We start from the raw sequence: 12,500 nt of genomic DNA on the forward strand, positions 1-12,500 counted from the left end.
CTCATGAGTGTGGATTAGTCATCTCTGCTGAGAAAACAATGGCTCTCAACCCATATAACATATCCCCACCCACTTTCGCATAGGTGACAATGAGCTTGACATATGCCATAAGTATAAATATCTCGGGGTGAACGTAAATGATGCAGACCTGATCCTTTCTCTAGAGAAGAGACTCTGGGAGAGATTGAAACCATTGAAAGTTATTGTCGGAAGAGAACATGACATCAATGTTAAGTTCGCTAGACTGTTTTTCTTGGCTTTTATAAGGTCAGTTGTAGACTACCATGCACTGCACATGTTGCAGTGTAAGGAATCAGAAATGAATAACTTGGAGGTAATGCAAAATGAAGCTACGTGGATTATTCTCGGCGCCCCGAAAACAGCAAGGATAGTGAACATGAGATCAGAATTAAACCTACCATCCATTTCTGATAGAATAATGTTTATTTCCACTATATTTGTGGTCAAAACTCTGATGGAACCCGCGCATCTCTCAGATTTCCAAAAACAACTGCAACATAAAATCACGCAAGTGGACGAGACTAATCACACACACGCGCGCCCTCTGATACACAACCTCTCCATGAACATTACAAAACTCAGTGTTCCAATTAGTAAAATACCAAAAGGTCGATCCATTCCACCATGAAAGAATTCAACATTGATCATGCACCTTACATGTCTACCATAAAAACATTGCACATAACTGTGTGTTAAAACAAATTGCCTTAGCAACGGTAAAGGAACACAGAATCTATGGGCGATGATGTGTATGAGTGTTACGCTGGCGGATCCATACAAAGCTGGTTGTACTTGCACTGTATACAAAAATGGCTTACTACAACATCAAGTTAATAGGAGAGTACAAAACTGGGTCAGCACTACACAATCGGAGCTGGCAGGTATACTCCTTGCAACGGAATTCTTAATGTCTCGGGGCTCTCAAAGTGCTCTTTGGACACTAAATTCTTTCAAAGCAGGTGGCGATGAGGAAACTGTGAGTTGCATTAAGCGTAATGTAACTTATGCAACAGAGTGCAATGTCAACATTCAATTTGTATGGATACCATCTCATGTTGGCATACGCAAGCACACCCACGTAGACAAATTGGCGAAAGAAGCTTGCAACAAAGATACTGTGAACATAGATCTTTGGATGCCTCTTGCTAGGGCTGCACATATATTGAAAAGTTCTCATAAGGAAGAACTAGGTAGATCTGATTAACACTCAAAGGCCTGGAAGCTGTACCATAAGGTACTACAATCAGTATAGAGATAGCAAGCCTTCCTATGGGTGGCACCAAAGTCAAACGGTGCAAGAAGTGCAGATGAATCTAGATGTAGACTGTGTAACGAAGAAAACAAGCGAACGTTTGAGCACTATATCTCGGAATATCATGTGATACAGACCACCTAACATGAGGTATAAAGAACTATGTGAATATCTCATTTCATCTGATACATTGGAAGATATACTCGTACTATATCCTAAATCTACTATGTAATAACTACCGTAAACAAATATCAGTGTTATGTAAACACAATGGCATAAGCATATGAAAGGGATATTTTTTGTATGATGTATGATTTCTATTTCTATTGTACCAAGTACAATTACAGTAGTCACAGATTACTGTACTATGTCAGATATATGTAAAACTGTAAAGATGATTGCCCACGCCTGAGCAGATAGCCAAGGTAGTAAATAAACTTACTTAACTTAAATTTATAGCTATAGCTAAGACCCTACATGGGCCTTCTGTTCCATCGTGGAAAATGTCGGATCTAAATGTATATTATACGACTACCCCCTAAAAAGTGTCCCCGCTGCTAAATTTAAGCAGTATGCACTTGCAAATATAAATGAGCATCTTGAAATTCTGTTTAATGCATATGAATGCTACACGGACGGATCCTTGCAGTCTGGGAGCAGAACAGTATGCACTTTTGTTGTATATAAAACAGTATTTTGTAGCACCAGGATTGTAGGAGGGTTCATAACTGGGCTACCACTACGCAAACTGAGTTGGCAGTAGTACTCATGGCCACCAAATTTCTGTTGAAGAAAGGCTCAGGGGTAATTTTCTGCGATTCACAGAGTGCTCTCCAAGCTCTGAACACTCTAGACAAAGGTGCAGGAAATATTGCAAATGACATCAGGATAAACGTGTATCGTGCAAAAGAACGAGGCCATGATATACGTTTTGTGTGGATTCCATCGCATGTTGGAATCCCTAGGCATGATCATGCTGATCGCCTAGCAAAGTCAGCATGTGACAAGCAAAGTGTGGATATAAATCTTGGGGTACCTCTTTCTAGGATTTTATACATCATTAAAGCTTCCTTCGAAGAAGAATTGACAGAGATGATCAGTTCTCAACGCCCTGAAAGCTGTAGCATAAAACACTATGACCGGTTTACGCAAGATTCATTCAACTATGATGATATAAAACAAGAACATGGCAGTGTGATACTGTGACTGCAAGAACCAGGCTTGGATATAGATTGCATTGGCAGGTCAGTACAGTTTATAATGTCGAAGAAACTGTGTAAACTGTGTAATGACGAATATCAGCGAACACTTGTACATTATATCTCAGAATTCCATGTGTTACAGTTTTTCAGACCACCTAGCATGAGGTACGGAGAATGATGTAACCATTTCATATCACCTGATGTCTTAGAAGATATACTTATACTGTATCATAAATTTGGAATGTAGTATCACATGACCGCATATCAAACGTAGCAATGCCTTTCCACGCCCAAGCTGTACGCCGGCGTGGCAGATGAGTAGATAAACGACTGTGTAATTGTTCCTTTCCTTTGATTGATATAGTACTTATCATAATGTTATAGCCTAAAATTGAAATGTAATAACATTATATGATGTTATGACCATGTATCAAATGTACTACAGCTTGCCCACGCCTGTGCAGTTAGCCAGGGTGGTAAATAAAGGACTATACTAAACTAAACATTTGACGAACAATAGGTTGCAGGTCGTGTGGGATTCAGACAGGCAGACAAATTTGACTAATGTCGGGTTTGATGACATCACTATTAAATCTTGTAAATGGTATTACTTTTACTTTGTTTTAGAGAATATATGGTAGAAAACAACAGAACTTCTAAAACACCTACGCTTAAAATTAGGAGCACTTGATGGCACATGACTATGAATGGTATTATGTAATAGGTGAAGATTTTTCTTAAGAGTAAGATAATAGATGTCACGATTACTATGTTGCTTGCGTCTATTCAAACAAACTCGCAGGGGAGAAAGGTCTCCAAACCCCTCGTGCTGATTATTGAACTTTAGCTATGGAAAATAAAAGAGTTTGCAAGCTGACTGAATGTTAAAGGGGTAACATCATGGTAGATATCTTTAAATTAAAAGAATTGAATATCTAATTTTCCAATAAAAAGGAAACAATTCTTAACTGATTTCAATTCGGAAATAAATAGAAATTTTAACATTCCAATAGTATGTTCTGCCACTGACCTTTGACTTTGCTAGGATAACCGATGCCAGGCATTTTCTAAGGGCAAATCAGGAATGGAGTACTAACAGTATATTTTGATTCTTTGACCAGATGCCAGTAGATACACCTTTGCATTTACATAAACTAAACAAGGAAGCCTCCTAAATTCCGGGACAAAAAGGGTAATGATTTCTCTACTTAAATTGAACAAACCTCGCATCTATGTAAAGTAATCAAGAAAATTATCTTGAACAAGTTCACTTATCGCATAGATGCTAGTTTCTTTTCTATAGTCCATTCCATATACTCAAAATTCAAGAGCAATATTCGGAAGTCGAAATTCATTAGAAAAATGCAATATTGTAACACAAATTGAAACTGACCTTTATTTTGTTATAATAGTCTTTCACAAGAATATGAACATATAGCCTAGCAATTCTTTCAATGTTTCTTGCCCCAAAACCAACAGTTTAATTTTTCGTGAATTACACTAAAGTCTGTACGGATTTCGCCCGGAGCAAAGAGTGTTTTTCAGGATACAATATCTTGAACATAAACTTGACTTTGATACTGAAGAGGAGGCAGCGGTATTTAAGGGAAGCTTTTAGCGTGGATTCTAATATATCCAGTGTATTAATATGAACATGTTTGCTTACCATCGTGACTGAAAATAGCACACCTCAATGAAACCCATGCTACTTACATGAAGAGATTAGAATCCAAATATATATATATATATACATATATATATATATATATACAGACATATATGTATATATATGTATATATGTATGTATATATATGTATTATTTATATATATACATATATGTATATATATGTATATATATATATATTATATATATATAATATATATATATATATGTATGATATATGTATATATATATATATTATATATATATCTATTATATATATATGATATCATAATATAGTATATATTATATATATATATGTATATTATATATATGTATATATATGTATATATATATTATATATATGTATTATATATATGAATATATATATGTATATATTATGTATTTATATTGATATTTATTGTATTTTATAAATATGTTATATGTATGTATATGTGTATAAAATATTTATAAAATTTATATATATTATATTATATATATATAATTATATAATATATTATATGTGTGTGTGGGGGTTTTGTTGTAGTGTGTGTTTTGGTTGTGTGTGTGTTGGTGTGTGTGTTGTGTGTTAATGGAAGACAAACCCACAATACAAAAACAAATTTTATTGAAAATGAACTACAGTTTAAATCCCCTGTTTCCCACCCTAAGGTCGAAGATGTGGGAATCGGGCGGACATGCTCGGGTGGCCGGCATAGGGGAAAAGGGTGGGGGTGGGGGGAAGCAGGAACTATCACGAAAAAGCCCCGTTCAATTTTGAAATTAGGAAGCCCCCTTTAAAAGGGGAGGATCCCCATCTGCGGGGGGACATCAGGGGAAGGAAATACAACCCGCGCCGCTGCCAGTCCATCTCATCCCCACGTCCCACTGATGGCAAAAAGGGCCCTCTTCACCCTCTCAACTGCAAGCTGATCTTTCGCCTGGGAACACTCTCCGTCCAACCTGGCCCATACCAGCCCCCCTTTCTCCCTCGAAGGTGGGCACCTAGGGTTCCCTTGTCCCTTTTGGAAAAGCGTACTTTGGCAAAACAGGCGCCAGCCTTACCGCGTCTGTCTAACAAAGTACAGTATTCAGGGACACAACAAAAATCCCTCTTTTTGTCATCAGGGGGACACGGGCCTGAGATGGACTGGTCAGCGGCGCGGATTGTCTTTCCTTCCTCTGATTCCACGCCCAGACTGGTGGAATTTTCCCTTATAAGCTGTCCCTAATTTCAATTTGAACAGCGGCTTTTCCCCGCTGATGTCTCCTGTTTCCCCAATCCTCCCCCTTCCCCGTATGCCGGCCCCCCGGGTGCATAGCCCGCCCGATCCTCCGACCTGACTTCCCCCTTGCTTCCATTCGTCTGTCCTCACCCGCCCCGTGTTTTCCCCGTTGCCTCTCCTCTCTCTCTTTTTTACCCCCTCCCCTCCCCTTCCTCTTAGACCAGAAAATGAACCAGGGGATTTCAAAATGTAGTTCATTTTTAATAAATCTATTGTTTTGTATTGTGGGTTTTTCTAACACGCATCAAAAACGGAAGGGTTTTTTTAACATTTAATATATATATTTTATGGGGGCCGCGGGGGGGGCCCAATGGTTAAGCGCGGGTCAACTGTCAGACGGTAATCTGAGTTCGAGGGTTCAGTCACTGGCCGCGCGTTGTTTCCCTTGGGCAAGGAACTTCCCCGATTGCCTACTAGCCGTGGGGGGCCAAGGCAGCCCAAATCAGTGCCGGGGAAATAGAGATGGTGACTCAAAAAAAAAAAAAAAAAAAAAACACACCGGGCGGGAAAGGGAATGGCAAACCACCGCTCTAAATTTCCCCAAAAAAATCATGGAAACCTGATCGTCAAGGGCCGCGGTGGCCCAGTTGGGTTTGGAGGGTCGGACTCGGGCTTCACGGCAATCTGAGTTCGAGGGTTCGAGTCACCGGCCGGGGCGTTGTTCCCTTGGGGAAGGAGCTTCCCTCGATTGCCTGCCTCCGCTGGTGGGCGGGCCGCCCAGTCGTGCTGGGCCCCAAAACCCCGGATAAATAGAGAGAAAAGTTACCCAAAAAAAATAAACCGGGACTCTCCGTGGAAAGGAACTGGGGACCCCACCACGTACTCCCCAAAGCATCCCAAAATGAAAACCACTTAAGTATTATCTGTGACCACGGCGGCTCAGACTGACCTACCGTTAAAAGAAGAAAATTTTATATAATACATATATTATATATATATATAAATATATATATATTATATATATATAATATGTATATAATATAATATGTGGTGTGTAATTAATATATATATAATAATATTAATATATATAATATATATAATTTATTAATTTATATATATATATATATAATTTTATATAAAATAATATTTTTATATATATATAAATTTTATATTTTGTGTGGTGGTGTGGTGTTGTTATATAAATTATTATATTATTATTATATTTAAAAATATATTATAATATAATATTATGTATAATATGTGAATACTATTACGTATATCTGTTTTTTATAATATATGTATATATGGGATAATGTATATATATATGTATATATCACAAATGGAGTGCCCCTGGGTACAGGGATTCCCGGGTTTCTTAGCTGGGTTATACAGCTTTATGTTACCATTATCGTATTTATGTACCGAAAAACATACGTTAGATTTAAAATTTGGAATTATTATTATGTTTTGACCAGCTTCAAATGAACAACGCCTACCCGGAGTATAGTGGGTTACGAAAGGACGTATTATTTTAACTTTATGAGTACTAGCCATTTGCACCTCGCGGTCCACAACGTCAGAGTGAAAATTTGGCTGCCACCTCCGGGGCTAAGGGGGTCAACCCGGGGCTTTCGTGATGCTTCCTTGCACAGCTAGTGCGAAAGGGAGCGTAGGGAGGACCCTTAGCCAGTGTATTGAGCTACCTTCCCAAGATAATGGGACCTAAGCCCAAAGAAATGGGTTCCAGTAGGTCATAGCTGCCACCCCCATGGCATTGGGTACATCAGACCAGACAAAGAAAATACTACTACTACTACTATTACTACTACTACAGACATACTACTACTACTACAACAACAACAACAACAATATTATTATTATCATTATCATATCATTATCATTATCATTATCACTATCATAATCATTATCATTATCATTATCATATCATTATTATCATTATCATTATCATTATCATTATTACAATTATTCCCATCATTATCAAAATTGTTATTATAATTGCAATTTATCAACTTTTCCATTTTATTTCATCATTGTCATGATTTATACAATTACGATCATTATTATCATTATTACCCTAATAATGCTAAAATCATAATTGAAAAAGTCGGTCTGTTAATAGTTCTGAACACGATCCTGTGCTTAGTTGCCATGAAAAAAACATAGGTTAGATTACTTATCTATGACTATGGGCCTGAAGAAATCGAAAACGCCCATGATATCATAATCAATTATCAGGCTCTAGAAAAAAAGAAAAGAAACACAGCAAGGACCCTAGGAAACGATTAAAATCATGGTACACTTTATGACAGCCAATTGTTTTAATAATGAAATCTGGGTGTTCATAACAATTAGCATCCCTACCACCTCACCTTTTCTTAAGTTCTTCCAAAAGTAGAAACCGAGAAATGGAGCAACAACAAAAACTTACTTCAGACATGACAATTTCATAGAATATATACTGATCTTTTGATTGGAATGTTCCTCGAACGACAGTCGACGGTTCTGAACGAGCAGGCTTGCTTGCTCCCTTTGATGACCCGACACCCTCCCTGAACACCAAAACACCTCAATTCTTAAGAACCCACCAATCTATAAGAAAATCGAGCATCTACACAGTAACACCTAAACAAAGCTTCAAGAAAGAAAGAAGAAAACAAAAAAATAAGGAACCTGAGCCCAACTGCATTGGAATGATGCAACCCATCACCAGATGCTGGGTCCCCCCGTCCCCCCAGCCCAGCAATGCAAGGGACGTGGATCAACAGCCATGCAGAAAGAGCAAACCAAAATGCTGAAGATGGAGGCTTCGTCACGGCTCTCCAAGGAAATAACGCAAGTTGTCACCTAAGTGAAGAGGGTATCGAAGAACATCTTTTGGCAGTTTTGAAAACGTATCAAGTGTAAAAAACACACACAAAAAATACTCATGTGTGCTGTGTGGTGCAATGGTAGCGGTCTCGTCTAGCAATCTTGCTGACCCCCGTTGAAATCCCGCACTGCCAGTTGATGGTAATCCCGGAAATTCCTTGTACATAAGCGGTAATTTTGAAGCAAAAATAAACAGACAGCCTGTTGCATCAAGAGTAACCATTGTACCAAATGAAATATAACTAACTGAATTAATTAATCATCACTACTATGAAAGCTATATGGTAATTTCCATATCCCTCATTTTCTCCATATTCTTTCTTCTACAGAATATATTATTATTTATAAATATATATATAATATATATAATATATATATATATATATAATATATATTCTATATATATATATATGATAAATATTTTATATATATATGTATACATATATATATATATATATATATATATATATGTTACATATATATTTATATATATATATATATATATGTATGTATACATTATATCTATATATATATATATCTATCATATCACATATATATACTATATGTACAGATATATATATATATATATATATATATTACATTATATATATAAAATATTATATATTTAAATTTATTATACTATATACTATATGTACCAGAATAATAAATTATAGTATATCATATATTATATATATATATAATATATATATATCATATATATATATATTATATATGTTACAAATTGCTGCCTCTCAACTGATAGTTTTGTTATTTATCTGATGATATCTATCAAGAAAATCAGTTACTCGCTTAGACACACTTATCCTCTCAATCTGACACTTGCATTACCAGTGTAAATTACTATATCCTTATAAATGCAATGGCGGTTGTTCCGTCGTAGTTGTAAGCATAAAGCATAATCTGATCATAGCAGATTCGCAGTAATGACGTCTAGGCTGCCCACAAACCTGATTTTGCCTCAGTCTTCGTCGACGCGATGAGGAATAGCAGTCCAGGAAATCCGCGAGTTGCTGCCGCCTTCTGCCTTATTTATTTCGCTTTTTTCCTACTTTCCTCCGCCCTCCTCTTTGGCCTCGTGTGCATGATGCTGACTAGAGGCTTCTCAGGAAAGGTGTTGGACGCTCAGGATGCAGTTGGAGGGCCGGCTTACCAGGATCCCATGAAAGCCCAGGGAGAGAGAGAGAGAGAGAGAGAGAGAGAGAGAGAGAGAGAGAGAGAGAGAGAGAGAGAGAGAGAGACGGGGGGGGGGGAGAAAAGAGGAAGAGAGAACAGAAATAAAAATGCGATAGAAAAAGAAAAATACACACACACACACATATATACATATACACTGTAACTAACATGAGAAAAGATGATCGAGAAGTAGCAAAATAGACAGAAGAAAATGAGATAATAACAGAAAGAGGGGAATCGAAAAAAATTGCTAGAGAGATTTGAAAGAGAAAAATGCGCACGCCCACTGGATGTATTTTAAGAAAAACATTTTTGTGTGGTGTTTTTTAAACTTTCCCCTAATGGAGTGAGATAAAGCAATGTTTGCTTACTGAAAAAATGAACACGGGAACAACTCTTTTAAAAACCTAAATACCAATTACAGAATCGTGTCAAATGATGCCAAGGCTCCAATTAAGATTCATTATGAAATTGCGCACTAACACCCCCGATCCCATTCTTATGTTGTTTTAAACGTATAATCCGCGACAAAAAGCGCTTTTCGAACGGCTGGGTGTTTTTTTTGATTTAAAGCTTGCGCCCCTTTGTGTCCACAGATTTTGCCTGAAGGTTTCCGACGTGCGGCGGCAGCGTCGGGGCTTTGCTCTCGTCCTCTTTCCCTGGAGTTAATTACTGGATAAGAATATCAAGGCCGAGCATGCCGATATGCTGACATTTTTAGGAAACAGATCTGAAAGGTCTAAAATGTACAGTCAAAAAAACAAATTTTCCTTAAATTTGTGGTCATGTGGAGCTGAACAATTCTCGTTACCCCCTGTTTAGGGTGCAAGTCCCCTTCCCCGGCTTTCCTTTTTTTTCTTATTAGTTTGTCAAAGGAAAAAAGTACTTTTTTTTCTGACTTTTACTCAACTTCCTTTCTTCGCAAAAAAATTTTAAGGAATAAAAATGTGCAAAATTTCGGGGGTTTTTAATAAAAACCTTCTCTATCTTTTGTTCCAGCTGTCGGCCTCGGGTTTTGGCTAGGCCCTGGAAATTGAGGTTTGCCTTACTCTCAAATCCGAAGAAAAAAGCCGGTTTCCAGTGATGATTTTCTCTTTTGTTTTTTTTTAGTCTTTTGGCCCAAAAAAAACAACTCTAATGCAAAAAAGCACACACACACAACAACACACACACCAAAAACCCCCACCACACACCCAAAACCCTACAATTTAAAAAAGCACACACACACCACGCAAAGCACACAAAAAAAAACACCACAAGCACATAGCATATATAATATATATATATATAATATATATTTATAAAATATATAATATATTTTATATATATATATATAATGTATATTAAAATATGTAAAATCCTATAAAATATATATATATTAAAATATAATTATATATATATATATTAGTTTTAAAATATATAATAAAATATTATATATATTAATATATATATTTACACACACACACACACACACACACACAACACCACACACCACAGCACTACATATATATATATAATTTTATATATTATTATATAAATATATTATAATTATATATATGTTGTGTGTTGTGTGTGTGTTGTGTGTGTTGTGGTGTGTGTGTGTGTGTGGTGTTGTGTTGTTGTGGGTGTGTGGTACATAAGCCCAAGCAAATCGATACCCTTTATACCCGCCTGCTATCTTTGGGGATTTTCGATTTATGGCGGTTTGATTGCTGGGTTTTGCATTAGAAGATTAGATGTTTCTGGTCGCCCCAGTAAAGACATACTTTGTCATAATATTCTGAAATGCACTCTTCTTCCCCAAATTTGCAACTTATTTTACAAGAAATGTTTGGGGGAAAACTTTTCCCTTTTCCCCCCTGCGCCCCACACCCAACCCACTGCGTTGCCCTTCCGCCCCGCGCCAGCACGGGGGCCTTCTGCTTCCCCCGGGAAAGGCCCCGAACAGAAAGCGGGAAAAAGGACCCGCGGGGGGCAGGGGAAACATGACAAGGGGGAAAAAAAAAAGGGGAAAAGGGAAAAGAACGAAATGATTTGCAGATAAAAAAAAAGAATATGGCAGCGAATTTACACTATGAGTAAAAAAAAATAATTTCATTTTTGGTTTTTAGCTATATATATATATAAATATATATTAAAAAATATATATATATTTTTTAAAATATATATATATATGTGCTACATATTAAAATTTATATACATATACATTATATACATAGTTAAAACATATAATACCATATAAAAAAACACACACACACCACACACACACACACACACACACACACCCACACACACACACACACACACCCCACACACACCCAAAAACATATATATATAGTTATGATATATATATATATATATTAATATATATATAAATATATATATATATTAAAATTTTATTGTGTGTGTGTGTGTGTGGGGGTTTTGTGTATAAAAAAATTATATATATTATATAATATTATAATATTATTATAATCTTATTATAAAACCCCAACACACCCACAACACAACCCACCCACACCACCACACACACCCACCCACACACACACACACCACCCCCACACACACACACAAAAACACACACACAAAACCTAATATATAATTATATATATATTATAATATTATATATATATATATTCTATATATATTATATTATATAGATGTTATATATTAATATATAATAAATTTTATATTATTATATAATATTTAATTTTTACACATATATGTGTGTGTGTGTGTGTGTGGTTGTTTGCGTGCGTGTATGTGGTGGTTGTGTGTGTGTGTGGATGTGTGTGTGTGTGTGTGTGGGTTTTGTGGGGTGGTGTGTGTTGTGTGTGTGTGCGTGTGTGTGTGGTGGTGTTGCGCGTGTGTGTGTGTGTTTAGGTTGTGGGTGTGTGTGTGTTGGGGTGTGTATGTGTGTATTTGATATATATATTGTATATATATAAGCATATATATATATAATTTTATATATATATATTATATAATATATATAATAATATTAAAGTCATATATAACACACCGCACCACCACGCACGCACACCCACACCACACCA

The sequence above is a fragment of the Penaeus monodon genome, chromosome 3, assembly GCF_015228065.2.
Source record: "Penaeus monodon isolate SGIC_2016 chromosome 3, NSTDA_Pmon_1, whole genome shotgun sequence".
Taxonomy (NCBI): Eukaryota; Metazoa; Arthropoda; class Malacostraca; order Decapoda; family Penaeidae; genus Penaeus; species Penaeus monodon.